This window comes from Budorcas taxicolor, chromosome 6 (assembly GCF_023091745.1).
Source record: "Budorcas taxicolor isolate Tak-1 chromosome 6, Takin1.1, whole genome shotgun sequence".
Classification (NCBI taxonomy): Eukaryota; Metazoa; Chordata; class Mammalia; order Artiodactyla; family Bovidae; genus Budorcas; species Budorcas taxicolor.
In genome coordinates, this window is record NC_068915.1 from 40,440,368 (window position 1) to 40,467,965 (window position 27,598).

The 27,598-nt window shown below is 39.7% G+C and overlaps 1 protein-coding gene and 1 pseudogene across 1 annotated transcript in view; one reads left to right on the top strand and one right to left on the bottom strand.

Annotated features, from left to right (window-relative positions):
* Positions 1 to 27,598, top strand: part of SLIT2 (slit guidance ligand 2) — a 400,034-nt gene that overhangs the window by 127,142 nt on the left and 245,294 nt on the right. The gene's annotated exons all lie outside the window — the stretch shown is intronic.
* Positions 10,192 to 11,432, bottom strand: LOC128049965 (nucleophosmin-like; annotated as a pseudogene).

Sequence of the window (27,598 nt, forward strand, 5' to 3'; positions counted from 1 at the left end):
TGGTCTTTTTTTCTCACTTTCTCTCTTCTTTCCATTCTTGAAAACTTGATAGTTGTGTTCAATAAGAAGTCTTACTTGACAGATTCTGTGTCCATGCTTTATGTAGTTCTTTAAACCTGATTCTTGAAGCTGAGCAACTTTTAATGGGACTCTTTAGTGAAGCCAAAACCACTTATATAATCTAGCTCTGTAGTGTAGTGTTTCTCTGATTTTCTTAAATGGTGCGATAGAAAAAGATAGAGTAGGCAAGGGGTGGGATGGAACGAGGGATGCAAGAGAATTTCTAAAACTAGAAATCTAACAGACTGACTCATATTAAGTTTCACAGTAGCCTGCTGGAAAGAAATGTCTGAACACAATTTCTGACTTTTTTTAAGGTAATTGACAATAATTATAAGTGTTTGTGGTAAACCACAACAATCGCTCTATAATGTTGTGCTCAGAATATTCCACTAGACCAAGTTAATGAGGATGTTTCACAGCAGTATGTTTAATTCTAGTCAAGTAAAATCAATTTAAATAAAGGCAACATAAAATTCAAACACCTACTCCGTGCGCCAAGTCTTTTTTGGGGATCTAGAAAACTTCTTTTAAGTAGTTCTTACAATTGAGGCATTTGATCCAGTGGCAGAAATATGAAAAGGTAAAAAGAATGCTCATGATAAAATTTGATAGGTGCTCTGAGAGTAGTAAATATGAGGAATTAAGGGAACCTTTACATTTGATATCATTTGTTCTGAGGACGTGTTATATATCCTGACTCCCAATTTTAGGAGGTCCCCTGTGAACCTATAGGATACCAAAAGTGATTTTTTTTCTTCTGTAATGTGGTGGGGATTTATACATCACACTCAGTTATACAAAAACAGTATTCTGTTTTATTTGTCAATAACTACATTCTGTCTGCACTGATGGAGAAAGTAACTTTGCTAAGCAAATTTATTTCAGCCACGTTTGGTTTATATTGGTCTCTTTCAGATGAATTCAATTGCAGTTGACTAAGTCCTTAGTCAATTTGAAGTTCCTATTCCATGTCAAGAAGATGTCTTCTCTCAATGAATCTGCACTCCTGTTTTTTTTTCCCAAATTGATGCTGAGTGAAGTGAAAGTTGATCAGTTGTGTCCAACTCGGTACGATCCCATGGACTGTAGCCCACAAGGCTCCTCTGTCCATGGAATTCTCCAGGCAAGAATACTGGAGTGGGTTGCCATTCCCTTCTCCAGGGAATCTTCCCAACCCAGGAATCGAACCCAGGTTTTTACCTCCTGATTCTTTACCTTCTGAGCTGAGACAAGGGCTAAATCCCCATGTCCTATAATAAGAGCAAGATGCTTCTATTCTCCGTGTTGTGTTTGTCCTCTTGGATTTCTCTGGGGTCAGAGGTACTGTCTAATATTGTCTTGAGAGGATGCCTTGTATTGTCCCCCAAATATCTTATGTTCTTTTCCACCAAGGTCTGGCCATTTGAGGATGGTAAAGCTTGTATAGGCTAGAAAGGAGGTTCCTTTGCTACTGAATTTTGAGATCCCCATAGTGTATAGCAGGGGTTGGTAAACTACAGCATGCAAACAAAATCCAGCTGCTGTGGGCAAGATCCAGCCACACCAATCCATGTGTACATTATCTATGTCTGTTTCAGTTCTACAGCAACATAGGGTAGTAGTTTCTACAAAGATTGCATGACACCTCAAACATTTACCACCTGGCCTTTTTCAGAAAATGTTTGCCTTGAGGAGGGTCAGCATCATGGCAGTAGGAGATGCTGTGCTCTCTTTGTCTCTTCCTCTCAGTCTGCACGTAGTAAAACATACATGTCTCAACAAAGGCTTCTCTATTCCTCACACCAGGATGCTGGGAAGATCCGCATATTTGTGTATCTGAAGATGGCGGACTGAACACCAAGAGGAGGCAGAGCTGAGAGCACAGCCAAAGTGATGCCTGCAGTTTTGGCCCCCTAGCTCTCACTGTGCCTGCAGCCCCAGAGAATCCAGTAGCAGCAGAGGCAGCAGGGCGCATGATTCCAGCTTTCCAGCCTCAGCAGCCTCAGGGATCTCAAGGAACCAGGCACCAGTGATGGCAGGACCTGTGACCCCTCCCGCTCCCCCCTCCCCATTCCTCCAGTTGCAGCAACATACATAACTCTGGGCCCCCTGCTTGAGGCAGTGGTACCCAGAAACCCAGCAACCCTGAAAGAAAAAGGAAGTGAAAGTGTTCATCACTTATCACTCAGTCCTGTCTGACTCTGTGCGACCCCATGTACTGCAGCCCACCAGGCACCTCTGTCCGTGGAATTCTCTAGGCCAGGATTCTGGAGTGGGTTGCCATGCCCTCTTCCAGGGTGTCTTCCCAACCCAGGTATGGAACCTGGGTCTCCTATACTGCAGGCAGACTCTTTATCTTCTGAGCCAGCCCCTGCAATTCTGGCTCCTCCCATCCTCCCCCACCCGCTGTTGTGGTGCAAGCACAATAAACCCAGCAGCAGTGCCAGAGGCAACGACACTGGCAGTAGGCAACAGCAAGACATCAGTGACCCTGAGGAGGGCACTGGCAGCATGTCTGGAAGAGGCGTTAGAGGGTGTAGAGTGCTGGTTCTCAGATCTATGAAAGGCTGCTCAGATAGGAGAAATCAAAAAACTTGTGCTATAGCGCCACCTACTGAAAAATAAAAGAAAAACTTACAATAACCAACCTTTCGGATTGTTAGAATCAAAGTAAAAAATGGGAAGGAAATCAAAAAAGAAGGGATATATGTATACCTATGAGCTTGCAGGTAGCTCACTGGTAAAGAATCCGCCTGCCAATGCAGGAGATGCAGGTTCAGTCTTTCAATAGAGAAGCCCTCTTGGAGGAGGAAATGGCAACCCACCCCAGTATTCTTGTCTGGAAAATTCCATGGACAAGTGGGCCTGGTGGGCAACAGTCTGTAGCGTCCTAAGAGTCGGAGGTGATTTAGCGACTGAGCAGGATCACGATGTATAAGTATAGTTGATTCACTTTGCTGTACTGTAGAAACTAACAAAACATTGTAGAGCAACTATATTCCAATAAAGCTGTTTTTAAAAAAAGCTTTACGTGAATAAGAAAGATGTTTGCTACTTCAGGTATGCTGACAGAGGAACAACTCATCAAGCGTCATGAAAACTACAGGAACACAGTATTACAAAGTGATAATCAAAGTTCTCCAGCAACCAAACTTAAAAGTCATGTTATGTTGCTGTGTAACTGATAGACAATTCAAAATAGTTGTTACGAAGAAACTTTACAAGCTACAAGAAACTCAAAAAGGAAGTTCAGTGAGTGCAAGAATACAATCAGTGAGCAGAAGCGATATTCTGCCAAGAAGATTGAAAATCTAAAAAAGAACAAAACAGAAATTTGGAGCTGAAGAATTCAATAAGTGAGATGAAGAATGCCCTAGAGAACACCGTAAATAGAGCAGATCATATGGAAGAGAGAATTAGTGAACTCGAAGATACAAATATGAAAATGATATAGGTAGAAGAGGAGAGCTAACTGAGCTCTTTTTAAATGAGGAAACTTTATGAGAACTATTTGACTCCATTAGGAAAGGCAGCGTAAAGATAATGGAGAGGGAGAAGGGTGCAGAGAGTTTATTTAAAGAAATTGCTGAGAACTTCTCAGACCTGGGGTAGGAACTGGATTATACAAGTTCATGAAGCTAAGGGGACCCTTAATTACCTCAGTGCAAAAATACCTCTAAGACATTAAAATTTTCAAAAGTCAGTGACAAAGGAAGAATATTAAAGGCAAACAGGAAAGAAAGACAGTTACCTACAAAGGAGCCCCCATTAAGCTATCAGCATATTTTTCAGCAGAAACTCAATATGCCAACAGTGAATGACATAATCAAAATATTGAATGATAAAAAATATCAGCCAAGAAAGTACTACCAAGTAAAGTTATCTTTTAGATATTAAGAAAAAAATAAAGCCTTTCCAAGGAAGGCAAGATGAAAAGATAATCTACCAAATGGGAGAAGATATTTGCAACTCATATCCAATAAGGGGTTCATATCCAAAAAATATAAAGAACTTATACAACTCAACTATGACAAAACAGACAACTTAATTGAAAAATTGGCTTGAGACCTAAATAGACATTTTTCTCAAACGTACACAGATGGCCAGTGTAGCACGTGGGAAGATGTTCAGTATCACAAATTATTTTGGAAGTGAAAATCAAAACCACAATGAGATATCACCTCATGAACTTTATAATGATTGTTGTCCAAAAGATAAGAACAAGTGTTAGAGATGTGGAGAAAAGAGAATCCTTATGCACTGCTGTTGGTTATATTCTTTGGTGCAGGAATTATGGACAATAGTATGGCAATTCTCAAAAAAAAAAAAAAACAATAGAACTACCATATGATCCAGATATTCCAATTCTGGGCATTTCTTTGAAAAATACAAAAACATTAATTCAAAAAAATGTAGGCACCCGTGTGTCTATGTTCATTCCATCATTATTTATGATAGCCAAAATATGGAAACCACCTGATGTCCATCTAGATATGAAATAAAGAAGCTGTGTTATATGTATAGATACATATACACACAATGGCATACTACTTAGCCATAAAAAAGATGAAATTCTGCCATTTGTGACAACATGGATGGAGCTTGTGGATATTATTTTAAGTGAAATGACTCAGATGAGAAAGACAAATGCTGTGTTATTTTACTCATGTGTGAAATACAACAAAAAACACAAAGCAAAAACAAACACCTAGATACAGAGAACAAATTAATGATTACTAAAGGGGAAAGGGGTTACCAAAGGGGGAAGAGGATTGGGGGAAGGTGATAGGGGTAAAGGAGGTCATCTATATGATGACTGATGGAAACTAAACCTTTGGTGGTGAACACACTATAAGGGAATTTTTGTTGTTGTTCAGCCACTAAGTTGTATCCAGCTCTTTGCAACCCCATGAACTGGAGCACGCTAGGCTTCCCTGTCCTTGGTGGTGAGCACACTGTGAATACAGATGTTGAAATATAATGTATACCTGAAATATTTAATGTTATAAAACAGTGTTCAGTTCAGTTCAGTCACTCAGTTGTGTCTGACTCTGCGACTCCATGAACCTCAGCACGCCAGGCCTCCCTGTCCATCACCAACTCCCGGAGTCCACCCAAGCCCACGTCCATTGAGTCGGTGATGCCGTCCAACCATCTCATCCTCTGTCGTCCCTTCCTCTTCCTGCCCTCAATCTTTCCCAGCATCAGGGTCTTTTCCAATGAGTTAACCTTCACATCAGATGGCCAAAGTATTGGAGTTTCAGCTTCAACATCAGTCCTTCCAATGAACACCAAGGACTGATCTCCTTTAGGTTGGACTGGCTGGATCTCCTCCCAGTCCAAGGGATTCTCAAGAATCTTCTCCAGCACCACAGTTCAAAAGCATCAATTCTTCAGCACTCAGCTTTCTTTATAGTCCAACTCTCATATACATACATGACCACTGGAAAAACCATAGCCTTGACTAGATGGACCTTTGCTGGTAAAGTAATGTCTCTGCTTTTTAATATGCTGTCTAGGTTGGTCATAACTTTCCTTCCAAGGAGTAAGCGTCTTTTAATTTCATGGCTGCAGTCACTGTCTGCAGTGATTTTGGAGCCCCCCAAAATAAAGTCTGACACTGTTTCCACTGTTTCCCCACCTATTTGCCATGAAGTGATGGGACTGGATGCCATGATCTTTGTTTTCTGAATGTTGAGCTTTAAGCCAACTTTTTCACTCTCCTCTTTCACTTTCATCAAGAGGCTCTTTAGTTCCTCTTCACTTTCTGCCGTAAGGGTGGTGTCATCTGCATATCTCAGGTTATTGATATTTCTCCCAGCAATCTTGATCCCAGCTTGTGCTTCCTTCAGCCCAGCATTTCTCATGGTGTACTCTGCATATAAGTTAAATAAACAGGGTGACAATATACCAGCCTTGACGTACTCCTTTTCCTATTGGAACCAGTCTGTTGTTCCATGTCCAATTCTAGCTGTTGCTTCCTGACTTGCATACAGATTTCTCAAGAGGCAGGTCAGATGTTCTGGCATTCCCATCTCTTTCAGAATTTTCCACAGTTTATTGTGATCCACACAATCGAAGGCTTTGCCATAGTCAATAAAGCAGAAATAGATGTTTTTCTGGAACTCTCTTGCTTTTTCCATGATCCAGCAGATGTTGGCAATTTGATCTCTGGTTCCTCTGCATTTTCTAAAACCAGCTTGAACATCTGGATGTTCACAGTTCACGTATTGCTGAAGCCTGTGTTAACTCAATTTTATTTTATCATTTATTTGTTTATTTTTGGTAGGATGGAATCCATACTCCTTGCATTGGCAGCATGGAGTCTTAACCACTGGACTGCCAGGGAAGCCTTACTGTTAAATCAGTTTTAAGAAAGTGTTTGCTAACCCCCAATCTCTAGAATCTTTGGATTGACCACTCTCTGCCTGCCCTTCTTCTTGACATGTTTCATCTTTTCCAGGCACACAGGATTGATTGGGTTTCATGCACAGCAATCCCAGATCAGATAGCTATATCAGGTGCGTCTGTGCACAGTCCTCCCTGTCCCTCTCCCTCTCCTGCTTCACTGCTTTTGCATCACGCTGGATATTAAAAGAAGTAAAGCACCAGGGCAGTCTCAGCTTGCCCCTGTCACTCATCATACCCGGGACATTGGAAGTGACTATATGTTAAGCTTCTGCTTTCTTGGCTGAAGAACTTTGCTATCTTCTTTTATGATACTTGTGTATCATTTTCAGCCTGCTTATGTCCTTTCTGGTAAAGAATCTGCCTGCAGCTCAGGAGACTTAGGTTCCATCCCTGAGTCAGGAAGATCTCCTGGAGAAGGGAATAACTACCCACTCCAGTATTCTTATCTGTAGAAACCCATGGATAGAGGAGCCTGGCAGGCTGTAGTCTGTGGGATCACAAAGAGTTGGACGTGACTGAGCGAGTAACACTTTCACTTTTGTATTCCTTCCAGATCTCTGTTCTTTTTCTTTCCTTGAAAGGTTTTCTAGTTTGTATAGGCAGGGGCCAGTAACAAGAAGACTTTTCTTACATGAATGATTCTGAGTACTCTGTACTAGCAATACCACATCATAAGAGAAATTGCTAGGAATGAAAATTCTCCAGCCCTAACCATAATCACTGAATCAGAACATCTAGGGGAGGGACCTGGAAGCAGGGTTTCAGTATGCCCTCCTGGTGATTGTGATGTCTGCCAGAGTTTGAGAACCACAGCCTAACATCATATCTGCAACTAAAACTAGATGATCTCTGTTGAGCAGGTTTCATTCTTGATCTGTGACAGAGAGCTTTCAAAATGTAGAAGACTCCTTTCTCTTTCCACAAAGATTGGCTGGAGTAAACTCAAAAATTCTGTTTTGAAAATTCAAACATTCTTTTTTGTCTGTGCATTTCTCATCCTTTCTGAATTACTCAATGCGCCTAGTTAAATAAGGTAACATACACAGGAAGAATAAGCATCTTATGAGGGTACAGCTTTCCTAAATAATACTCCTCTGTGCGTTCATGATACAAGTTTTTTAGATGGTGGAGTATGTGCTTGGGACAGGCAATATGATTTGCTGAGTCAGGAGTTTTAATTCTAGACTTGAAGTGGTTCAAAGATTGAAATCCTCAGCTTTCTTGGACTGTTTCATTTAGACCTGCTTGGGCATCCCAAGGTTAGCAGGAGTGAAAGATAATTCATTTTCTTTCCCCTCAAACTATACTATATTTCCTCGATGAGTAGCTCTGACAGTGACTACAAGCATCTGTTTTGGAATTGGATTGATCTAGATTCAAACACCAGTGTCATCATTTATTAGTGTTGTAATCTTGAGCAAGTGAACATTCTACATTTCCTGTAACATGAAGGCAGTTCCAACTCCCATGGGTAAATTTTGGAAATTTGGAGAAAACACATGATTGATAAATGGTATTTATTTATCTATTTACTATCCTAAACTCAATGCCGCCTCAGCATCCTCTTAATGATCGAGTCGTTAGGCATCACTTTCATAAATACCTTTCAAATAATATTACCTTTCTTTCAGCAAACCTCCACTTCTAGCAAAGGCCATCTTCAGTTCTTTGGGGATGACATAGTTTCTTGTTTGTTCTTCCTAACTTTTTGTTGGCTCACCGCTTTCTTGGAGCTGCCACTTACAGTTTTGCAGGCTCTAGAATGCACAAGGCACTCATCTAAGGGGCACCATTCAGAGGTCAGTGAAACCTCCCATTCATGCACACTCAAACACGGACCCACTCTCCCACAGCCATGTACACACCACACACAGTAACATAAACATTCAAATGCACACACGTACACATTTCCGCAAACTCAGAGATCACCTGCCACACACACCCACTCACATCCATTAACATTCACACACACATTTGTATATTTATTATGAAAAAAGAGCAAAGCATGTTTTCCAACAGAACGTACGCTTATGTGACTGTATTGAGAAAGGGACACTTTTTATTCATCCACGTGGCGGTATCATAAGGCTTGCTCTGCTGTCCTCTCTCATGTTTTCTTCAGGAGCTGCCAGAGTGATTCTGTAAGATGCCCCTACCCCCTTCCCTGGGCCACCTCCCATGGCACTTTATGCCCTCTAAGACACACATCATTGTTTGTTGCCCTAATGCTTACCCAAGGTTCAAAAACCCCATGAGATTTTCACTGGTACCCAGCCTTGTACCTTACCAAAAAGAGATGGGTAACAAATTATTTTTCATTCATTGACTAGGCAACAAGTGTTGTTTGGGGGCTGCTATCCAGATATATGGATTCACAAAAGTACTGTGTCTTAACTTGCCTGGTGATGGCATATTTTCATGTTTGGGATCGCATGTACACCCGTGGTGGATTCATGTCAATGTATGGCAAAACCAATACAGTATTGTAAAGTAAAATAAAGTAAAAATAAAAATTAAAAAAAAATTACGAGGAAGAACTTAGAAAAATATACCTAGCCACTTCAGTCATTTCAGTTCAGTTCAGTCGCTCAGTCATGTCTGACTCTTTGTGACCCACTGAATCACAGCACACCAGGCCTCCCTGTCTATCACCAACTCCCGGAGTTCACTCAGACTCATGTCCATCGAGCCAGTGATGCCATCCAGCCATCTCATCCTCTGTCGTCCCCTTCTCCTCCTGCCCCCAATCCCTCCCAGCATCAGAGTCTTTTCCAATGAGTCAACTCTTAACATGAGGTGGCCAAAGTACTGGAGTTTCAGCTTTAGCATCATTCCTTCCAAAGAAATCCCAGCCACTTAGGTTTCATTAATAAATATTCTGTGTCATACATTTTTAGCAAAAAGAGAATTCCAGTCCTCCATCACTGTAATCATCACTGTGTTCCTTTGAGTGGCCTAAAAGAGTTCCACTATCTTATTCTTAAGCCAAATGTTTACAGTCTTTTAATGTCTAATACCTAAGGGGAATTCTTTACTTGTACCACCACTATGCCAGATACTTGGAAGCCTAATTTCATTTAGTCTTCAAACCAGTTCTGGGGATGGGTTTATTTTTATTCCCATTTTACACATGGGGGGATATATATATATGTAAGAGGAATTTGCTTGATGTCAAATGGTGCATAAAGGGCAGAACTTGGCTTCAGACCTGGGTTTATCTGCTTTCAGATTTTGTGGTTTTAGAATGATTACTGGACATTCTTTTAGGCCTTATTAAATTCATAAAAATTAGAGTGGAAAAGGAACCCAAAGAGTAAAGGATGAAATACAGTTTAATACAACCATTCTTTAGATTTTCTAACTTCCAAAGTTAACATTGTTCTATTTGTAAGTGTGAATGATTTTAGCTAATTTTTGAAAAAATAACTGAGTTTATTTCACATATATATTTTTGTCTCCCCTTCATTTACATTTGTCTGACCACCACTACTACTATGTCTTGTCATAACATTCCATACATATTTAGAAAACCAAGCAAAGGGTGGAGTTCCATCTTCAAAAACTTAAAAAAAAACAAAAGTTTTGGACAACACATTCTTAGCAATGGAACCTGAACATCATTTATCAGACACGGTAGGGAAAGTTCTCACTCTGCATTGTAAAAAGGGCAGCCAGATACCAACTGTTACAGGAATGAAATAAGATGGAAGATTTTAACAAAGAGTTTAAACTATTTTCTTAAATATACTTCCTCCACTGCCATAGATCTAAACAGCCTCTTGATAAGTCATCTGGATACAATTGTTCACATAACTGAAGAACTTGGCCTCCACTTTGAGAAGGATACCCTCTTTTTCTACACTTGCTTGCATTTTTACTTTAATGTCTTCTACAAGGCTAGGTCCTTCCCATGTTTTAGGGGTCTTTTCCTGTTTTTTTTTTTTGAAAGAGTCTTGACCTTTTGATCCTGGTATTGATGATTTTGAGTCTTTTCCATTCTGGTTTGATTTTTTGTGCACTTTTGGCCAGAGTATCTCAAATAGATTTCTTTATTGGAACTTTCCCTTCAGCTCATTCATCATCAGGGCCATCATCACCTTCATCATCACCATCTTCATCTTCAGCTGCAAGTTTGACTTATTTTGTGAAATGATTTCCAGATTTGCATCCTCCTCCTCTTCATATTCTGACTCTGCATCTTCCTTCACAGCTACTAAGTGCTGTCCACTGATAACACAGAAGCCCTGGCCCATACTTCAACCATAGGCCCACAGGTGGTGCTACATCAAAGCCCCTAAGGGAAACTTTTGGCTATATAGTTTTCAAAGTTGCTTGTGAAGTAAGCCAGAAAGAAAAACACCAATACAGTATACTAACACATATACGGAATTTAGAAAGATGGTAATGATGACCCTGTATGCGAGACAGCAGAAGAGACACAGATGTGTAGAGCGGACTTTTGGACTCTGAGGGAGAGGGAGAGGGTGGGATGATTTGGGAGAATGGCATTGAAACATGCATAATATCATGTAAGAAACGAATCGCCAGTCTACGTTTGATGCAGGATACAGGATGCTTGGGGCTGGTGCACAGGGATGATCCAGAGAGATGATACGGGGTGGGAGGTGGGAGGGGGGTTCATGTTTGGGAACTCATGTATACCCATGATTCACGTCAATGTATGGCAAAACCAATACAGTATTGTAAAGTAAAATAAAGTAAAAATAAAAATTAAAAAAAAAACAAAGTTGCTTGTGTTGCGTTAATTGGACTGCCTCCATGATTCATTGCCTTTGCTTCAACAGCATGCCCTTGGTCTGTTGAACCAGCCCCAAACTGATCATTCTTAAAGATGACTGATGCCCATTTTCACCATTATCCACCTTAAAGGGATAATCTTTGTCAGCCTTTAGTTCACAACCAAAAAAGATAGTTGTGGGGCCTTGGGGGCTCATGTCCATGTCTATCCAGTCTTCCATGGGCAGGTGGTATGCAATTATGTGGAAGAGAAAGCGGGCAGAGATAAACAACTACTGTTCAGAGAACAGCTGTGTAGAATGGAGTCATACCAAGGTAGTCTTCGCTAATTTTTATATTTTTCTCTGTAGCATGGTGGTGTTCAGTCACTAAGTCATGTCTGACTCTTTGCGACTGCATGGACTGTGGTACACCAGGCTCCTCAGTCCTCCCCTATCTCCCTGAGTTTGATCAGATTCATATCCATCTGAATCACTGATGCTATCTAAACCATCTCATCATCTGTCATCCCCTTCTCTCTTTGCCCTAAGTCTTTCCCAGCATCAGGGTCTTTTCCAACAACTTGACTTTTCATATCAGGTGGACAAAGTATTGGAGCTTCATCATTAGTCCTTCCAATGAGTATTCAGGGTTGATTTCTTTTAGGATTGACTGATCTGATCTCTTTGAAGTCCAACAGACTCTCAAAAGTCTTCTCCAGCACCACAATTTGAAAACATCAATTAATTGTTTGTTGCTCTGCCTTCTTTATGATCCAACTATCACATCTGTACATGACTGCTGGATGAATCCTGCTAAATTTTGACTTTTAAACTAGAGAAAAATCTTTATTTTCCATTTTTATGATCCTTGTTAGTATGTATACTCTCCCAGTTTTACACATCTACAAATACTGGGTAAGATAAAACAAAGCATAGAAAAGGAGACACTTAAGGCCATTCACAACTTCAAGCATCTTAATACCGAACTTGGAAGCAAGCATATTCATGTTGAGTAGTATTTCTCTATATACAGTTTGAAAAGATCTCTTATATATATATATCTTTTATTTGAAATTCCATTTTTCAAAATGTGTCTACAATGGGATAAACATTTTATAAACTTTACAAGTTGTCTTTAAAGAAACCACCAGATACGGATTTATTGTGGGAGCATGTTTACATATACAAATATTATTTTCCCATTTTCAGCTCCTTGTAAATAATAGGTGCGGGATGCTACATGTCATTATATTTCTATACAAAGCAGCATTTCTAATCCTGAGTCACTTCTTTCAGCCAACACATCTGTCTTTGACCTCTCTTCCCATGGCATTTTAGAATTGCTGGGGAATTTATAATCAAAATTGGTTTGGCAGCTTTCTGAAAGATAGAACCAAATGTTCATTGCTGGAAGAAAAACATCAACTAATCCTGCTTTTATTATCACACTCAAGAAGACCACTTTTTGCCACTGATTTTAATTCTGTTGTAGATTTCTCTCGGATCAGTTCTCCTGGATTTCAGTTTATAATTATATGTAACATGAACCCCAATTTTGAAATGCCTAATTTTCCAGTGTATGCAGTGTTTTACAGTCTATTCCATTTCTCTGAAGGAACGTTTTCAAGGAAGTCAAGTGTTTTCCGTTTCAAATCTAAGTTTAATAATAACCAGTATTAATGCCTTGGTGTCATTCATTCTAAAATCTTGTCTGTCTTTTCATATAGCTAATATGTGTTAGTCACTTAGTTGTATCTGACTCTGTTGCAGCCCTGGTGATGTGAACCACCAGGCTCCTCCATCCATTGGATTTTCCAGGCAGGAATATTGGAGTGTCCTTTTCATCTTGTCATTTACTTCTCCAGAGGATCTTCCCAACCCAGGGATCGAACCTGGGTCTCCCTCATTGCAGGCAGACTCTTTACTGTCTGAGCGACTGGGGAAGGCCCATTGCTTTTATGTGTGTATGTAGTATACTTGGGTATACGTATGTGTGTATAGTTCCTCAAGTTAACTCCAACAGAATTCCTTAAGACTTCCTTTAGCAGTAATTTACTCATTTGACAAATATATATTGAATTCTATTGATGTGCTAGGTTTACTCCTAAGATTTAAAAGTAAACCAATATGTAAAATGACATTTTTTATACAGATATATAAATGACCATGAGTGACCCTATTCAGTTGTTCCAAGGACTCCAAATCTACTGGGAGAAACAAGCAACTGAATAGCAGTTATACCATACAGTAAGTGCTTCTCTGGAGTACACGTAGGAGATGCACAGCCCATTCCAGGAAAGGTAGTGAGTGGAATGGAGGAATGGAGTAATGAAAGGTAGTGGAGTGGGTGGCTGGAGCCATCTGAGGCAGGAAGGTTTTTGGCAGGGTGAACAGTGAACAGCATCTAGAAGAAGTATTAGCAAAACCTGGCAGAGTTTGTCTCAGGAGTTGTTCTCTATGAGAGGCTGTAGGTATGGTGACTAAACTCATGGACTCTGAGTTAAACTGTGTTTGGATCCTGGCTCTGATACTTATGGAATATGAAATTTAGCGTCACTTTTGTGTGTCTCAGCTTCCCCATTTGTGTAAAAGTGGGCTTTAGACCAATACCAACCTTGTGAAGGTTACAGTGAGATTATATGTATTGATAAAGGCAGGATGCTTAGAGGAAAGTACTTTGAGAGTACTTCTGTTGGTTTGTTAGGGGTGAGTGTCAGAGTACCACAAACTGGGTGGATTAAACAATGGGAGTTTATTATTTCACAGCTGTGGAGAACAGAAGTCTGAAAGAAATGTGCCTGAAAGGTTGGTTCTTTCCGGGGACTATGAGAGAAGGATCTGTTCCTGGCCTCTCTCCTTGCCTTATAGATGGTCAGTCTTCTCCCTGAATCTCTTGGTGTATTATCTTCCCTAGATGCGTGTCTCTGTGTCTAAATTTCCCCATTTTACAAGGATGCTAATCATATTGAATTAGTGAAGTAAAAATCGCTCAGTTGTGTCCGACTCTTTGCAACCCTGTGGACTGTGCAGTCTATGGGATTCTCCAGGCCAGAATACAGGAGTGGGTAGCCATTCCCTTCTCCAGGGGATCTTCCCAACCCAAGAATTGAATCCAGGCCTCCCGCCTAGCAGGTGGATTCTTTACCGTCTGAGCCACCAGGGAAGCTCAAGAATACTGGAGTAGGTACTCCAGTGGATCTTCCTGACCCAAGAAACCAACTGGGTCTGCTGCATTGCAGGTGGATTCTTTACCAGCTGAGCTACCAGGGAAGCTGGATTAGGGCCAAACCTAGTGACCTCATCTTAACTAGTTACATCTATGGCAACCTTATTTCCCAATAAGGTCATACTCTGAAGTACCGAGAAGACTTCCACAAATGAACTGGAGTGGGACATAATTGAATGCACGTGTGTGCATGCTCAGTTATGTCCGACTGTTTGCAACCCCATGGACTGTAACCCACTAGGCTCCTCTGTCCATGGATTTTCCAGGCAAGAATTCCTTCTCCAAATGAATGCATTACAGTGCTAAATTTTTTAAAAAGATGCTCATTTTCTGTTGCATAAAAGTTAAATGTTTAGACAAGATAGGTGAGAATAAGGAGGAAATTTGAATGGAAGTAGCTGCCCCTTTGAGAGATAACAATTGTTGCCCAGAACTGCAAAAATCTGTTTTGGTATATTTTTGATACTTAGGAGAAAAATGCCAAAGCCCATTTTTTTCATCATGTGCTAATCTTTTCACTTCTTAAATTGAAGATACATTTCTACTTTTAGTTGCCTCTTACTAAAAATCATAGTTATATTTTTCCGAGCTATAATGGAACTTAGAGATCAGCAGTTCCAACCATCTCACTTGGAGAGAAGGAGAGGAGAGGGACAGGAAAGTTGGCTAAGGAGACCTTTGTTATCACCTTTGTAACCTCAATGCTACCCTTCTGGCCCCTAAGCCTCTTGGGGGTAAGAGAATGTCAGTGGCACATACTTCACTTACGTCTCACAGGTACTCAGTTGCCTTCAGCAACATTTACTTTCCCGACTCACTTATTATTTGTGGGAAGAGAAAGATTGCTTACAGAAGAAATGGATAAAATGATGCTTTAATCTATTGCTTTCAGTTTCACCCCAACTCTTTTTTGTATTTGGACTTTTGATTTAGGTTGCCATTTCTCTGCTCTTCAGCACTGAAATAGCCTCTTCCTAAGTATGTCAATCCTGTTTATTACCTAAGAGTCAGTCATTTGCTGCTGCCCCTCCAGGGAGTAAACGGCGTCTTTTGCTAACTGAGATCTCCTTTCCCATTCCTGTGGTTCCCTTCCTGTCCTCCCTTTCACTGCTTCATTCTTCACTTTCCTTCCTCCTGTCTCCTCTCTCCTCTTTCTTTCCCTTTCACCCCCTTACCCTGTCCTTTGCAGCTTCATTCCTTATTTTCCTGTTTCTTCTAGAGACAGTAAACAAGAAACATAGCTTCAATTGTTACTGAATTTTCATACATTAATACCTTGGAAAGATTTATGGTTTCTTAGCTGTTGACAGTATAAACTCGGAGTTTATGTTCACTCAATACATCAATCACTTTTCTGCCAAATCTAAAAATTCTGTGTCAGTAAGCCACAGAGTTGAAATCTGTTAACATTTCCGACATCAATATGGTGTTGTCAAATGTGAGATTTAGCCTTTTTTTGTATTACTTTTTCCCTGCTTACATCATCATTGATGGTCTGATTAGAAAAAACGGAGTGATAAAATATGGCAAAACAGTTGTTACAGGGCTAATGTGTATGTATATAAGTGGTATTAAACAATTAGTTGAAATTTCTAAGAATTTAAGCTTGAGGAGCTAGCATTTTCTTGTTGCTCATCATGTTTTTCACATTCAGATTTTAGGTAGATTAACAGTAGAACACACATGCATTGTATAATTCTTAGAGCAAAAGTGGCATCAGAGTTGTGTTCGTCTGGTTCTGCAGCCTCTCACTGCATGTGAGAGACTGTCCAAAAGACTAGTGAACAACTCAGACATGCAGATTCTGTGACAGTGAACGCATACAGCTTTGTTGATTTCCTTTTTCCTGGCATATAAATAGAGGCCTGAAAAATATTTATATTTTAAGAATATTTTACTATGATTATTCAGTTTAGTTTTCATCTTTTTAATGACCTGGTCATTACAGTTACATCTGTATATTAACCCTGAAAAGGGTCTAATTTTAGAGTTTTATTTTAGATTTTGTACATTTCTGAGGAAGAAATATGACAGTGCCAGGGATTAAAAGGTCAGATGTTTCATTTTTCGTATTCTGTCTCATATTTCCAACTTTAAGATCTCAGGATCCCTATAGACTCTTTGAGCTCAGTATGTGTATGTTAGTCACTCAGGTGTGTCTGACTCTTTCTGACCCTATGGACTGTAGCCTGCCATGTTCCTCTGTCCATGGGATTCTCCAGGCAAGAATACTGGAATGGGTTGCCATTTCTTTCTCCAGGGCATCTTCCCAACCCAGGGATTGAACTCTGGTATCCTGCATTGCAGGCAGATTCTTTACATCGGAGCCACCAGTGAAGCCCAGAGCTTATTGAGGACCACAAATAAAGAACTCTGATGCTATTTGAAATCAGATTACCTGGATTTTGGTGTTGATTGCACGTTAACTGTCTAATCAACTCCTTCTTCAGCCTCTGTGAACTTATATATCCTCCCACAAATGAATGGTTTAAGAGTGGGAATGCTTTAAATGTAATAACTACTTGTGAAGTGGTGAGTCCCTCACTCCTGAGGGTTTCACGTGCAAGAAGGCACCAGATTTCCAGCACGTTGTTGACAGCATGTAGAGGTGCATGTAAGCTTGATTGCTTCAACGTCCATAGATACCATTTCTCCCCTTTGAGGACAATAGCCATATATCCACATTCTACATCAGGGAATAAATGAATTGGGAGCAGAAACCGATCCATGGCTGCTAAGGCCCTTGAGGTGAACCTTAGATTGAGAGCAAAGGGTGTGTCAGACAAATGAAATCAGTATGTAATTGTCAATGTTTTTAAAGTTTTCTAGAATGAGGTAACACTGAAGTCTGTGCTTGTATGTGTGGGGCAAGGAGGGTGTGGGAAATCTCTGTATTTTTCTGTCCAGTTTTGCTGTGAACTAAGACCTGTTCTAAAAATTAACACCTATTTTAAAAAGAAGTGTTCTCCACCAGACAAAAAGCAAACAAAAAACTCCAAAGCCCGATGTCTTCACTGGCAAATTCTACCAACCTTTATTGAAGAAATAATGTCAAGTCTACATAGACCTTTTCAGAAAATGGGGAAAGACAGACTACTTCCCAAAACATGTGATAATAAAATCAGACAGTTCCATTAAAAAAAAAAACACAGTAATCCAGTATCCTTCATGAACATATATGCAATATCCCTTTTCAAAAATTGTAATCACTGTAGCAATAAGTAAAAAACGTAATGCATCATGACTAACTCAGTTTTATCCCAGGAATGCAAGGTTGCTTTAAATTTTAAAAAATCAATCATTGCAGTTTGACATATTAGCAGATTTTTTTAAAAGGGAAAATATTTAACATTTAGAACTCACTCATGGTAGAAACTCTTGGCAAGCTAGAAATAGAGGGGAACTTCTGCAAGCTTATAAAAGGCATCATTGAAAAACCTTATAGTTATCATTCTCCAGTATGGTAAAATGCTTTTCCTCTAAGTTCAAGAGCAAACCAAGTATGTCCACTCTGACCACTCCTATTTGATGTTGTATAGACTATCCTAGCCAAACCAGTAAGTCTAAGGAAAAACTATACATCTTCGTAAGGAAGAAGCGAACTCTCTAACATTATTGTTTTTCTTTTTTTGGTAGAAAATCTTGAGGAATCATCAAAAAATGCATTCAAACTAATAATTGGGTTTGTCAAGGTTGCAATATGCAAATTGCTTACTACTCTCATGTTTTTTCCCGAGAGAAATGGACTTTTTGTCCACACACAAATTTATATGCAAATATTCAGTGTAGCTGTTAAAATAATAGTCAAACAGTAGAAAAAAACTCATTGTTTATCAGTTATTACTGTGATTTAACAAATGTAGTGGTATCTATAGACAATGGAATTCTACTTCTCAGCAATAAAAAGTACTGAGCTATTGGTACCTATAAAAACTCTCAGAAACCTCATGCCAAGTGAGCAGCTAGACATAAAGGACTCCATGCTGCAATATTCTTTATATGATATTCTAGGAGAAGCAAAATTAAAGTAAATAGATCAGTAGTTGCCAGTGGTCAAGACCCAGAGAGAAATTGACAGCCAGGGTCATAAGGGAACTTTTGGGGACAATGGAATAATTCTGCACTATGATAGGTATATTGGCAACAGGACTACAAACATTTGTTAAAACTCTTTGAATTGTATACTTAAAATAAATTTTATTTCTCATAAATTATACTAATATAAAGCTGACTAAAAGTAAGATATAAGACTCTATCTTCAGATAACTCTTAACAGTTATACTGACAAAAAATGTCACCAGGGATTTCAGTAATTGATTCAGAGTTGTGGACTGATAAATGGATGAAAACAACCCCACCCTAGAAAAAGCTTAATATTATTAATAGAGAGCAACCATTGAAAGATAATGCTGCAACATAGCCACATAAGGAGATCAGTACTAGCCAAAAGTTTCAATCTTCCATTATTTAATGAACTTGAGCCAAACAGTGGCACTTGTTAGTAATTTTAATGGTGGTAACAAATTTCATATGTATATGCTTTACAGTTTTAAAAGAAGTTAGAATCTTGTACTGTGTTTCCTGAAAGATCTTAAGGTCTGAGATATATTCTGACCATGAAAGCAAGAAAAGTCATTGGTATAAATAGACACCATCAAAAATTGGAATGTTCTCTAGAATGCAGTATAATTTCCCAAGTTTTACACACATTCTGCTAGCCTATCTGCTTCTGCTGCTTCTACTTTCTGAGAATCTCATTTTGGGCATCCCACATTCCAACTTGCTGAGACAGGAATGACTCATTCACTTGATTTGACTGACGAGTCATTCTCCAAGATGATGGGTACCCACTGAGAAGATTTGTTGTATTTGATGAGTTCACTGCCCAGGATAAAGAGCTGTTTTGAGGACAACAGTAAGCTCTGGCTTGGATGGGTGTGATGAAATCATATGGTACCAGCACAATGATGGCAGTATATCCATGGCAGTTTTTATCAGAAGTAGCTGTGGCTTGACTGGCATTTTAGACTACAAAACCTCTTTAATATGTAATTTCATCTGACCTCTATGACATTTTTAACTTTTCTCTTTATAAACAAGTCTTTGTAGTTCTTTGTCCAGTGAATGGCTCTCAGTAGGTGCTCAGTAAGTATATATTGAAAGAATTTGTGAAAAAATTAATAAATGGATTAATGGAGAGATGAATAAATCAGTGAGGTCTGCAGAAGATATGTAACTTGGCCAAGGTCATAGGACCTGGCAACTTAAAAGACAGCAGTGGACTAAAATGAGCAATTAGTTATGCAGCCTTTGCACTCAGATCTGGACCTTAACTTGCTTAGCCTCAAGTTGTTCATATGTGAAATCAGGATAATGGCTGCACTTACCTATCAGGGTCTTCAGTTCAGTTCAGTCTCTCAGTCGTGTCTGACTCTTTGCGACCCCATGAATCGCAGCACGCCAGGCCTCCCTGTCCATCACCAACTCCCGGAGTTCACTCAGGGTCTTAAGAGGCATTAAATGGAAAAATGTTTGTAGGCCCAACAGCACATGCCAGGCACTTGCTATTGTTGTTTAGTTGCTAAGTCATGTCTGACTCTGTGACCCCATGGACTGCAGCACACCAGGCTTTCCAGTCCTTAACTATCTCCCAGAGTTTGCTCAAACTCATGTTCATTGAGTTGGTGATGCTAGCTAACTATCTTGTCATCTGTCGCTTCCTTCTCTTTTTGCCTTTAATCTTTCCCAGCATTAGGATCTTTTCCAGTGGGTTGGCTCTTTGCATCAGGTGGCCCAAGTATTGGAGCTTCAGCATCAAGCCTTCCAGTGAATATTCAGGATTGATTTCCTTTAGGATTCAATACTTCGAACTCCTTGCAGTCCAAGGGACTGTCAAGAGTCTTCCCCAGCACCATGTTTGTTGGCAAAGTGATAATCTCTGCTTTTTCATATGCTATCTAGGTTTGTCATAGCTTTTCTTCCAAGGAGTAAGTGTCTTTTAATTTCATGGCTGCATTCACCATCTGCAGTGACTTTTGGAGCCCAAGAAAAGAAAATCTGACACTGCTTCAACTTTTCCCCTTCTGTTAATATTTTCTATGAAGTGATCGGACCCATGCCATGATCTTAGTTTTTTTAATGTTGAGTTTTAATCCAGGCACTTAGGAACTACCAATTAAAATTTAGGATCTCTGATTTTCATTTGTGTAACTCATGTCATTCCATCATGCTTGTGAAATAATTGTTCTTTTTGTAGAATAAAGGAGCAAAATGAACACAGTTTTCATTTTAGCAGAGATAAAACCATGCAGTTTTCTTTGTCTTCCTTCTGCAAGTTCTGCTTACACTATATATCTATTTGTGTGTCCTTTTTGGTTACTTTGGTCACAATTGGATAATGTATCTTCTCAAATTTAGTAAAAATCTAATTTATCTAGAAACTACGCTTCATTTAATTTCAGTTCTGGCCAAACCCCAGGAAAAAAAAATAGAATTAATCAAAGAGTCCTTTGACCTCCCTCCAGATAAATACCATAATGTGTACGATGCATGTGTAAATGTACAAAAACTCACAACCGTTGATTCACAGGAGAATAATTTGGCAATAATGTACTGAAAGCTTATTGATTGTTTTTTAATATAATTATTATAAGCTGAATTTTCCGGTTTTCCCATACAGAGTCAATTGAAATTAGCCAATTAAAAGAAGGCAAGAAAACTGACAGCAGTTGGAATTAGTTTTTCACAGGCTTTACTCTTTACTAACCTCAGTAATATAAGGTCTATGGCTTCATCTGAGATGTAAATATCATTTATACTAAACCTGTTTCTTTGATAAAAGTTTGATTTGGTGTTAAAAAATGATTATCTTTACAAAAGATCCCAAACAAAAATTACTCAGAAAGTATTTTTTCACTAAGCAACATTTTCGGTTTTACAAACTGAATTAAACTTAACTGAAATAGGGATAATGATGAGCCTGCAATAGAAGAAACTAAAGGTATGATATGTGAACTTCATTTATCCATTTTTAAACAAAATAAAAAATCTGCCCTTGGGTTCTCCGACACGAATTATTGAGAACTATTTCTGTGTATCATACAATCAAATCTCTCCTTAACAAATATTGGGATAGAGTGATACCAGGCATAATCTGAAAATGTGAATATATAAATTTTTAAGAGAATAATCTGAGATTTATCACCAACAGGACCAAAATAACAGAGAGATATCAGACTGTGGATGAAACATCATGACCTCTCTTGTATGCAGACAGTTTTAAGTATTGGTTCTAATTAGAGGTACTGAAAGGTAGCATGTTACACATATTGAAGCCCATTTAGGTGAACACACAAAGTATGTGGTGGGCTTTTGTTACAGTTTTAGCTTCTTGGTCTCATTTTTCTTTAATTATTTATTGGAGTGGAGTTGATTTACAGTGCTGTGTTAGTTTTGTTTTGTACTAACGAGTATAAAATGAAGCTGGTCAAAGGCTAACAGAGTTTTGCCAAGAGAACGCACTGGTCATAGCAAACACCCTCTTCCTAAAACACAAGAGAAGACTACACATGGACATCACCAGATGGTCAACCTCAAATCAGATTGATTATAATCTTTGAAGCCCAAGATGGAGAAGCTCTCTACAGTCAGCAAAAACAAGACTGGGAGCTGACTGTGGCTCAGATCATGAACTGCTTATTGCCAAACTCAGACTTAAATTGGAGAAAGTAGGGAAAACCACTACACCATTCAGTATGACCTAAATCAAATCCCTTATGATCATACAGTAGAAGTGACAGGTAGATTCAAGAGATTAGATGTGAGAGACAGAGTGCCTGAAGAACTGTGGATAGAGGTTCATGATATTGTACAAGAGACAGTGACAAAAACCATCCCCAAGAAAAAGAAATCCAAAAAGCAGAATGACTGTCTGAGGAGGCACGTTAGATAAAAGGCGCTAACAAAGTAATGCTCAAAATTCTCCAAGCCAGGATTCAGCAATATGTGAACTGTGAACTTCCAGATGTTCAAGCTGGATTTAGAAAAGGCAGAGGAACCAGAGAACAAATTGCCAGCATCCGCTGGATCATTGAAAAAGCAAGAGAGTTCCAGAAAAACATCTATTTCTGCTTTATTGACTATGCCAAAGCCTTTGACTGTGTGGATCACAATAAACTGTGGAAAATTCTGAAAGAGATGGGAATACCAGACCATCTGACCTGCCTCTTGAGAAATCTGTATGCAGATCAGGAAGCAACAGTTAGAACTGGACATGGAACAACAGAATGGTTCCAAATAGGGAAAGCAGTACATCAAGGCTGTATATTGTCACCCTGCTTATTTAACTTATATGCAGAGTACATCATGAGAAACGCTGGGCTGGAAGAAGCACAAGCTGGAATCAAGATTGCCGGGAGAAATATCAATAACCTCAGATATGCAGATGACACTACCCTTATGGCAGAAAGTGAAGAAGAACTAGAGAGCCTCTTGATGAAAGTAAAAGAGGAGAGTGAAAAAGTTGGCTTAAAGCTCAACATTCAGAAAATTAAGGTCATGGCATCCAGTCCCATCACTTCATGGCAAATAGATGGGGAAACAGTGGAAACAGTGGCTGACTTTAATTTTCTGGGCTCCAAAATCACTGCAGACAGTGATTGCAGCCATGAAATTAAAATATGCTTACTTCTTGGAAGGAAAGTTATGACCAACCTAGATAGCATATTAAAAAGCAGAGGCATTACTTTGCCAACAAAGGTCCATCTAGTCAAGGCTATGGTTTTTCCAGTAGTTGTGTATGAATGTGAGTGTTGGACTATAAAGAAAGCTGAGCGCCAAAGAATTAATCCTTTTGAACTGTGGTGTTGGAGAAGACTCTTGAGAGTCTTTTGGACTGCAGGGAGATCCAACCAGTCCATCCTAAAGGAGATCAGTCCTGGGTGTTCACTGCAAGGACTGATGTTGAAGCTGAAACTCCAATCCTTTGGCCACCTGATGCAAAGAGCTGAGTCATTTGAAAAGACCCTGATGCTGGGAAAGATTGAGGGCAGGAGGAGAAGGGGATGACAGAGGATGAGATGGTTGGATGGCATCACCAACTCAATGGACATGAGTTTGGGTAAACAATAAGAGTTGATGATGGACAGGGAAGGCTGGTGTGCTGCAGTCCATGGGGTCGCAAAGAGTCAGACAGGACTGAGTGACTGAACTGAACTGAACTGAGAAGCCCTTACAAATAGCTGAGAAAAGAGAAGACGTGAAAGGCTGAGGAGAAAAGGAAAGATATACCCATTTGAATGCAGAGTTCCAACGAATACCAAGGAGAGATAAGAAAGCCTTCCTCAGTGATCAGTGCAAAGAAATAGAGGAAAACAACAGAATGGGAAAGACTAGAGATCTCTTCCAGAAAACTAAAGATACCAAGGGAACATTTCATGGAAAGATGGACACAATAAAGGACAGAAGTGGTATGGACTTAACAGAAGCAGAAGATATTAAGAAAAGGTGGCAAGAATACACAGAAGAACTATACAGAAAAGATCTTAATGACCCAGATAACCATGATGGTGTGATCACTCACCTAGAGCCAGACATCCTGGTATGCAAAGTCAAGTGGGCCTTAGGAAGCATCACTATGAACAAGGCTAGTGGAAGTGATGGAATTCCAGCTGAGCTATTTCAAATCCTGAAATATGATGGTATGAAATTTCTGCACTCAATATGCCAGCAAATTTGGAAGACTCAGCAGTGGCCACAGGACTGGAAAAGGTTGGGTTCCATTCCAACCCCAAAGAAAGGTAATGCTAAAGAATGTTCAGACTACCCACACAAGGCACTCATCTCGCACGCTAGCAAAGTAATGCTCAAAATTCTCCAAGCCTGGCTTCAACACTATGTGACCTGTGAACTTCCAGGTGTTCAAGCTGGATTTTGAAAAGGCAAGGGAACCAGGGATCAAATTGCCAACTTCCGTTGGACCATCGAAAAAGCAAAAAAGTTCCAGGAAAACATCTGTTTCTGCTTTATTGTCTACACCAAAGGCTTTGACTGTGTGGATCACAACAAACTGGGAAATTCTTCAAGAGATGGAATACCAGACCACCTGACCTGCTTGACCTGAGAAATCTGTATGCAGGTAAAAAAGCAACATTTAGAACTGGACATGGAACAACTGACTGGTTCCAAATAGGAAAAGGAGTACGTCAACGCTATATATTGTCACTCTGCTTATTTAACTTATATGCAGAGTACATCATGAGAAAGGCTGGGCTGGAAGAAGCACAAGCTGGAATCAAGATTGCTGGGAGAAATATCAATAACCTCATATATGCAGATGACACCACACTTATAGCAGAAAGCAAAGAAGAACTGAAGAGGCTCTTGATGAAAGTGAAAGAGGAGAGTGAAAAAGCTGGCTTAAAACTCAACACTCAGAAAACTATAATCATGGCCTCTGGTCCCATCACTTCATGACAAATAGATGGGGAAACAATGGAAACAGTGACAGACTTTATTTTTGGGGCTCCAAAATCACTGCAGATGGTGACTGTAGCCATGAAATTAAAAGACACACCTTGGAAGAAAAGTTATGACCAACCTAGAGAGCATATTAAATAGCAGAGACATAACTTTTCCAGCAAAGGTCCATCTATTCAAGGCTATGTTGTTTCCAGTAGTCATGTATGGATATGAAAGTTGGACTTTAAAGAAAACTGAGCATCGAAGAATTGATGCTTTTGAACTGTGGTGTTAGAGAAGACTCTTGAGAGTCCCTTGGACTGCAAGGAGATCCAACCAGTCCATCCTAAGGGAAACCAGTCCTGAATATTCATTGGAGGGACTGATTTTGAAGCTGAAACTCCAGTAGTTTGGCCATCTGATGCAAAGAACTGATTCACTGGAAAAGACCCTGATATGGGAAAGTTTGAAGGCAGTGGGAGAAGGAGATGACAGGATAAGATGGTTGGATGGTATCACTGACTCGATGGACATGAGTTTGAGTAAGCTCCAGGAGTTGGTGATGGACAGGGAGGCCTGGTGTGCTGCAGTCCACGTGGTTGCAAAGAGCTGGACACGACTGAGTGACTGAACTGAACTAAACTGAACTGCTGTGCTAGTTTCTGCTGTAAAGCAAAGTGAATCATTTTTACATGTACATGTATCCACTCTTTTTTTAGATTCTGTTTTCAGATAGATCATTATAGAGAATTGAGTAGAGTCCTATACAGTAGGTTTGTGTTAGTTATCTAGTTTATATATAATAATACATAATATATATCGGAGAAGGCAATGGCACCCCACTCCAGTACTCTTGCCTGGAAAATCCCATGGACATAAGAGTCTGGTAGGCTGAAGTTCATAGGGTCGTTAGGAGTCGGACTGACTTAGCAGCAGCAACAATACATAACATATATAAATGTCAATCCCAGTTTTCCAATTTATCCCTTCCCCTTTTCTTCCTTTGTAACTATGTTTGTTTTCTGCATCTGTGACTCTATTTCTGTTTTGTAAACGGTTTCATCCCAGCCTCTTGTATACTTTTCTTTGGGGGGGAAACAAGTGAGTCCTGGTGGAGGCAGGGTTTGCCTTTTGTGGCATAGTCATTAATGTTTTCTTATTATTTCCAGTTCTCTGCCCTACAAGATAGAATTTTTGACTGCCTTCCAGTAAGACAGGTCCATTACTACTTCTCGCCAGTCAGATGTGAGCAGCGATGAGGGCATTTTCTGAGTCGGATCATCTCATTGCTGTTGTGAGACTCACTAGAGCTGTTCTTAAACTTTAATTTTTTTGTCACAAGACCCTTTACAGTCTTGTAAATTTTTGAAGTTTGTAAAAAGATTTGGTTTATGTTGATTAGCTATAGCTATACATTGTCTATATGTTATATTTATATCTATATTTACTGCATTAAAACTTGAAACAGAAAATTTTAAAATGTGTAAAAATCATTAAAAATAGCAAAACAAACCCATTACATATTTTCTTAGTAGTATTATTATATGTTTAGGTGGTATGGGCTTCCCTGGTGGCTCAGATAGTAAAAAATCCACATGCAGTACAGGAGACCCAAGTTCCATCCCTAGGTCAGGAAGCTCCCCTGGAGAGGGGAATGGCAATTCCCCCCAGTATTGTGGCCTGGAGAATTTCATAGACAGAGGAGCTTGTTGGGCTACAGTCCATGGGTTGCAAAAAGTTAGACATGACTAAGTAACTTTCACATACTCAAAATATATATATATATATGTTTACATATGTAGTACATATGGCATATATAAATATACACACATACACTAAAAAAGTGAAAAGAGTAGCATTGTTTTACATTTTTTCAAACTTATTTTTGTTTTAAAAGAGGTAGGTTAGAGACTCATATCAGCTTCTGTATTCAGTCTGTTGAAATTTTGCAGTGTCATGTGACCTCTGGAAAATTCCACTGTGTATTAATTAGGAAGAAAATAAAAATGCAAAAGGAAAACACTAGGCAGAGCAGATGAAGAAGAGGCAAAGGACATATGGCAGCTTGAGCAGGAATCCTTTTGCCCTTGCTGGTTCCAGGATGCGGGGCCCCATCTGAAAGGTCCACAGTGAGGCCTCCAGAAGCCACAGGCGATCCCACCTGATACAGCAAGGAAAAACCCCAATCCTAGGACCACACGTTTAAGTGAATTCTGCCAGCACCTGAATAAGCCTGGAAGTTCACTCTCCCCTAGTGCCAGAGTGGCATTCAGCTCTGCTGACACCATGATTTTGACCCTGAGAGACGTCACTGCACTTTAAAGTTTGTGTTATTTTAAGTTACCATGCTCTGAATCAATGAATGTAATTTATCATCAGTTCAGTTCAGTTACTCAGTCGTGTCTGACTCTTTGTGACCCCATGAACCACAGCATGCCAGGCCTCCCTGTCCATCACCAACTCCTGGAGTCTACCCCAAACCCATGTCCATTGAGTCAGTGATGCCATCCAACCATCTCATCCTCTGTCATCCCCTTCTCCTCCTGCCCTCAATCTTTCCCAGCATCAGGGTCTTTTCAAATGACTCAGCTCTTCCCATCAGGTGGCCAAAGGATTGGAGTTTCAGCTTCAACATCAGTCCTTCCGATGAACATCCAGGACTGATCTCCTTTAGGATGGACTGGTTAGATCTCCTTGCAGTCCAAGGGACTCTCAAGAGTCT